Source organism: Hevea brasiliensis, chromosome 8 (assembly GCF_030052815.1).
Source record: "Hevea brasiliensis isolate MT/VB/25A 57/8 chromosome 8, ASM3005281v1, whole genome shotgun sequence".
NCBI lineage: Eukaryota > Viridiplantae > Streptophyta > Magnoliopsida > Malpighiales > Euphorbiaceae > Hevea > Hevea brasiliensis.
The window spans coordinates 98,199,049-98,204,394 of record NC_079500.1 but is presented as its reverse complement, the minus strand read 5'-3'; the positions used below and the strand labels follow the sequence as shown (position 1 = coordinate 98,204,394).

General features: G+C 37.1%; 1 non-coding gene across 1 annotated transcript; it reads left to right on the top strand.

Moving 5' to 3' along the window:
• The first annotated feature begins 367 nt into the window (after window positions 1-367).
• On the top strand, window positions 368-474 carry LOC131182578 (small nucleolar RNA R71). Its single transcript, XR_009150842.1, has one exon. It is a non-coding gene; the product is annotated as a small nucleolar RNA R71 (small nucleolar RNA).
• Window positions 475-5,346: the final 4,872 nt, after the last annotated feature.

The window sequence follows — 5,346 nt, the reverse complement described above, 5'->3', positions numbered from 1 at the left end:
TGCATTAGCATGTTGTATTGATTCATCCTCTTATAATGCAGGACACATGTCAATAGCATGACCTGAACCCGAACAAATTCCACATGCCTTAACCATTTGCATGTTCCCTACAGCCGATTACCTCACCAAAGAAGTTAAATTAGAAATCAGTTTCTCAAGTTTAGATGTACTTACCTCATTAACCTTCTTAGGTGTGTGATCCATTCTCATTCCAAACTGCTAAGAGTTTGCTGCTATGTTAGCAATCAGCCTTCTTACCTCATCTGGTGTCTTGTTAACCAAAGCTCCTCCACTAGCAGCATCTATCATACTGCGGTCCATTATTAGAAGTCCCTCATAGAAATACTGAATCAAAAGCTACTCACTTATTTAATGATAGGGACAACTTGCACACAGCTTCTTAAATCACTCCCAATACTCATATAAACTCTCTCCATTGTACTGCCGGATGCCATAAATTTCTTTTCTTATGTTGGCAGCACGAGAAGTAGGAAAATGCTTCTCCAAAAATATCCGATTCATTTCATTCCATGAGTTGACAGATCCAGAAGGAAGGTAATACAACCAATCCTTAGCTGTGCCTTCCAGGGAGAAAGGGAAAGCTCGAAGCTTAATCTGGTCCTCTAAAACTCCTTGAGGTTTCATGCTGGAACACACAACATGAAATTCCTTTAAATGCTTATGTGGATCCTCACCTGCAAGACCATGAAACTTAGGCAATAAATGGATTAGTTCAGATTTTAACTCAAAAGCAACATTTAAAGCAGGGTATTAAATACACAAAGGCTGTTGGTTTAGATCAAGAGCAGCCAACTCTTTCAAAGTCCTAGCAGCCATGGTTTTGTTTCCGGAATCTGAATGCGAATCCGAATCCAAACTTAATTCCCTTGGAGATTGGACTCCTTCAGATGTACTCAGAATCTGCCTAGCTTGCTTAGCCAATTTTCTCAACTGTTTAGCTGTTTTTTCTACTTCTGGATCAAAGAGCAAGTCACCAAATTGAGAAGTTCTTATCATGAATAAAAAAAAATCAAAGCAAAAACAGAAAAATGCCTCAAAACCCTAGAAAACGATTGAATTTGGCCTCAAGAGGGTCTTGATCAGAACGTCGTTTCCTTCAAAAAAAGTATGGAGCACCCTCCTAATTCAACTAAAAATCTGCTAATGAATAGTAAAACTGTAATTTTTGCCAAAAACCTGAAAACAAAAACACTTCATAAAAAAATTTAATCACAAAATATCCTAACACTAAAAACATGAAATCCAATAAACTTCAGTCCCCGGCAATGGCGTTAAAATTTCTTGATGGTTGCCGAATCCACCAAAAATTAACTGAAATTACCAGTAATAAAATATTTCTTGAATGACTGCAAATAGTGGTAATTCAGATCAAACCCTAGACACTGAGTTACTAAATTTTGTGTACTTGTATAATAGAAAAAGAACAAAGGTTGGGGGGGGGGGGAGGGATTGTAACACTAAATCAGAAGAAATCAATTTCAAAAATTATAGAACTAAATTTAAATATGAAACTCTCAATTTAAACAAACTTCAATCCAAGGTAATTCACATTCCAATGCATGACTCGATCATAGACAAAAGAAATACAATTATCTCTTATTGAATACTTAACTTAGAATTACTAAACTGTGACACCCCTTACCCGTCTACAGTGTAGCCGAGCAAGTTATGCCACTCAGTGTGCCGAAGCACCAATTTATGTTTCTATTACAATTTATCCCTTTATAATTCATTTATTTTCAATTTTGATAAATCTGAATTTAACCGCAAATTTTATAGAAAATCCGGCAGGGTGCCAGCTGTAAATTGGAAAAACAGTTCTTCTGAACCTGTTTAAAAACACTTCCAAAATAATTTCCAAATCCAAACTCCATTATATATATTCAAGTCAATCTCAAAATCTCAATCTCAACCACACAATATTATTTTCAAAACTTTTCTGTTCACTTCATCACTTGAAGCATATTCATAAATAATTCTCAACATTTCATTTATCAACATATATAATGCAGAAAATCTCAATAATATGAAATTTCATATATTTACATTAATACATAATTACAGGAGTTTATAGTTACAATCCAAATTAATACAAAATTCCAAAATACAAAATACTCCCAAAATCCTATGTCCTACCATATGCACTGCAGGTGTGAGGTGACTCGGGACTCCGGATGCAAATCTGAAGGCTCACCCGGTCTGATGTCTGCTGGGCTCACCTGTAATGGCCCGGCCCACTAGTGATATTGTCCGCTCTGGGCTGAAGCCCTCACGGTTTTAAAACGCGTCACTAGGGGTTACGAACCACTAACTTATAAACCCAGCATCTCTCCCGTGTTTTGCTGATGTGGGATTTGCCTAGGGTGTTACAATCCACCCCCCTTATGGGACTCAGCGTCCTCGCTGAGGTTTGCCCCACCATTGCTCAAGGTTGCACGCGGAGCGGCTCTGATACCACAAATGTAATGGCCCGGCCCACTAATGATATTGTCCGCTCTGGGCCGAAACCCTCACGGTTTTAAAACGCGTCACTAGGGGTTACGAATCACTAACTTATAAACCCAGCATCTCTCCCGTGTTTTGCCGATGTGGGATTTGCCTAGGGTGTTACATCACCAGCTAGGTCTCCAATACCTGCGCGTGGCAAAAGCGACGCGCTAAGCAATTCTGCTTAGTTGTGACAATATAAAATAAAATAAAATGAAATAAAATAAAATAAAATAAAGATGCAGAACGTGTGTTTACAATTTTTGGTAGACTTAACTTCTGATACTATTTGCATTATTATTCAATTAAAATTTTGGTAAGGTTCTTTAACATTGCCCGAGTAACCCATACTAATTGACTGGACTGGATAAACGGGTAACCGCATCGGGTACTAAGTACCTCGGACCATCACACCATCGGTCACATTGTGTCTCCTGTGCAGCGACTAATAAGCTGTAATAATGATCAGAGTTAAAACCCAAGTATATCAACTCAAATAACATAGCCAAAGGCTATTATTTCACAGAATGGCATGGGAAAGCCATGAAACACAGAATGGCATAAAGCCATATGCAGTACTGCTAACAGAACCCTATTGGCATGCCAAGCTATCCAAACCAATCTTGTTAGGTATACTAGGGCATTTTACACTTTTGAGCTTTACAATTTTTGAATTTCAAGTTTTGGTGTTACTATTCACTTCATTAGTCAACCAAAATGTTGACTTTTGCATAGACAATAAGTACATTGGTTTTAATACTCCCAACATACCACATTTTGCATTCAAAATTTGTTGGTATTGGTTGCCCATACCATTTCTAAGCTTAATGCTAATTGAGCAGAAATTTCAGTTTTCTTGCTTCATTTTTACTATTCTATCAGTCATTTTTGCAGTGAGAATTTGGCAAAATGATCAACATGAAAGTTGTTTCTTATTTTGTCTAGTTGAATTTCCTTTTTTGAATCACTCCATTTGGAGTTTTTTAGCTCAAGTTATAGTCCAAAAACCACAACTGGCCGGATTGAAATTTTTCTGGGCTGACCATATCTACAGTGCAGTGAACAGTGGCTGTAACTCACTTGTTGGATAGGTTCTGGTCATAATTTAGGGTAGGTTTCTTCATGAAAGTTGTTGGTCTATATCTTAGCTTGTTGCTGGTAAAATTTCAGGTCAATTGGACCTTTCTACATTGAGTTATGGCCAAATGAACAATCACTGTTCATTTGGTCATTCTGCAGAATCAGACTGCAGGTCACTGACTGCAACTCACTTATTGGATAGGTTCTGTTCATAATTTGGGGTAGGTTTCTTCATGAAAGTTGTTGGTCTATATCTCATCTTATTGCTGGTAAAATTTCAGGTCAATTGGACCTTTCTACATTGAGTTATGGCCAAATGAACAGTCATTTGGTCATTCTGTAGAAACAGCCTGCAGGTCACCCGGATTTGAGCAAGCTTTTGGTCCACTTGGTTTTGTTTTATGGGCATGATTTCTTCATGAAAGTTGTGCCATTATGAGTCTAGTTTCATTTCCAATTGGCCTTGCACCAATTGAACCTCTACAATTCAAGTTATGGCTGCCCAAACCTGCTGGACTCAAGTCTAATTCTGCAGGTCACTCCATTCTGCAGGTCCCTTTAATGGCAGCCACACCAAACCCAATCCCATCACTCAACACACTTCATTTTTAATTTAAACAGAACTAAATGGTCACTAATTGACCATTAAAACTCACTTTCATCATTACATGCTCAAAGTCCCATTTTTCCACCCCAAACCCTAACCCTAACATCTCAAATCATGCATTTAACTTGCATTTCATCAATCCACTTAGTAAATACATGTTGTGGGCAGCCATAATAGTCTTTTAATTTCATTAAACTCAACCCAATCAAACCCTAACCATGGCTGCCCAAAATCTAGGGTTTCCATCCAAATGGTATTCAATAATTTTTCTTTGAAATTCACACTTATTCAAGTCCCTAAACATGTATTCAAAGTAAAAATTTAGGGTTAGGTCACTAACCTTTGTTGGAGAGTTTCCCTAGCTTAGAAAACTTCTTGATTTTTCTTTCTTTTTGCTGCCCAAAGTGTCCTCAAGGTGCTAGGTTAATTTTTTTGTGAAGAAGGCTAGGGTTTTGGAGTGAGATTTGGTAAGGTTGGGAGCTTGGGTGAGCTTTAATGGAGTTTTTTCTTCCTCTCTCTCTCTCTCCACGTTTTTTGCTGCCCCAAAGGTTGAAGAAGTCTGATTTTTTTGTTCCATTTCCAGCCCATTTGTCTCTTTTAAGTGAGCTTATGCCATGTGTCAACATTGGGTTGGTTGGGAGAATTTTAAATGACCTCATGGTGATGTCATAAATCTATTTTCTTTCATTTTTACTCCATTTCTTGTCTATTTAATTGCAATTAAATTTTTAACAACATTTAATCATATTTTATGTTATATAAATTATTTATTTAACTGAACAAGTTAGCCCAAAAATCATCTCTGAAGACGAAATGACCAAAATGTCCTCCGTTTGGCTTAACGGGCCAAAATTGTCTTTACCGATTGAAAATTTTTTCTAAGTATTTTCTTGGCATTCTAATGCCATAAGAACCTCAATGACCCTTCTCTAGGGTCCCAAGAATTATTTTATAATTTTTTCTAATTTTTTTTATTAATTATTTGAGTTAATTTTTGGTTCCTCACTTTAGTTTAAATATTTTTCTGAATTCTAGCTGTCCGGACCGACACTGGTCACCGGAACAGTAGACTGTACGGACTAGCTAAAATAAGGATGTTACATAAACAGAGAGGTAAAACTCCTAACTTCCCTATACTCATCAATTCGAGG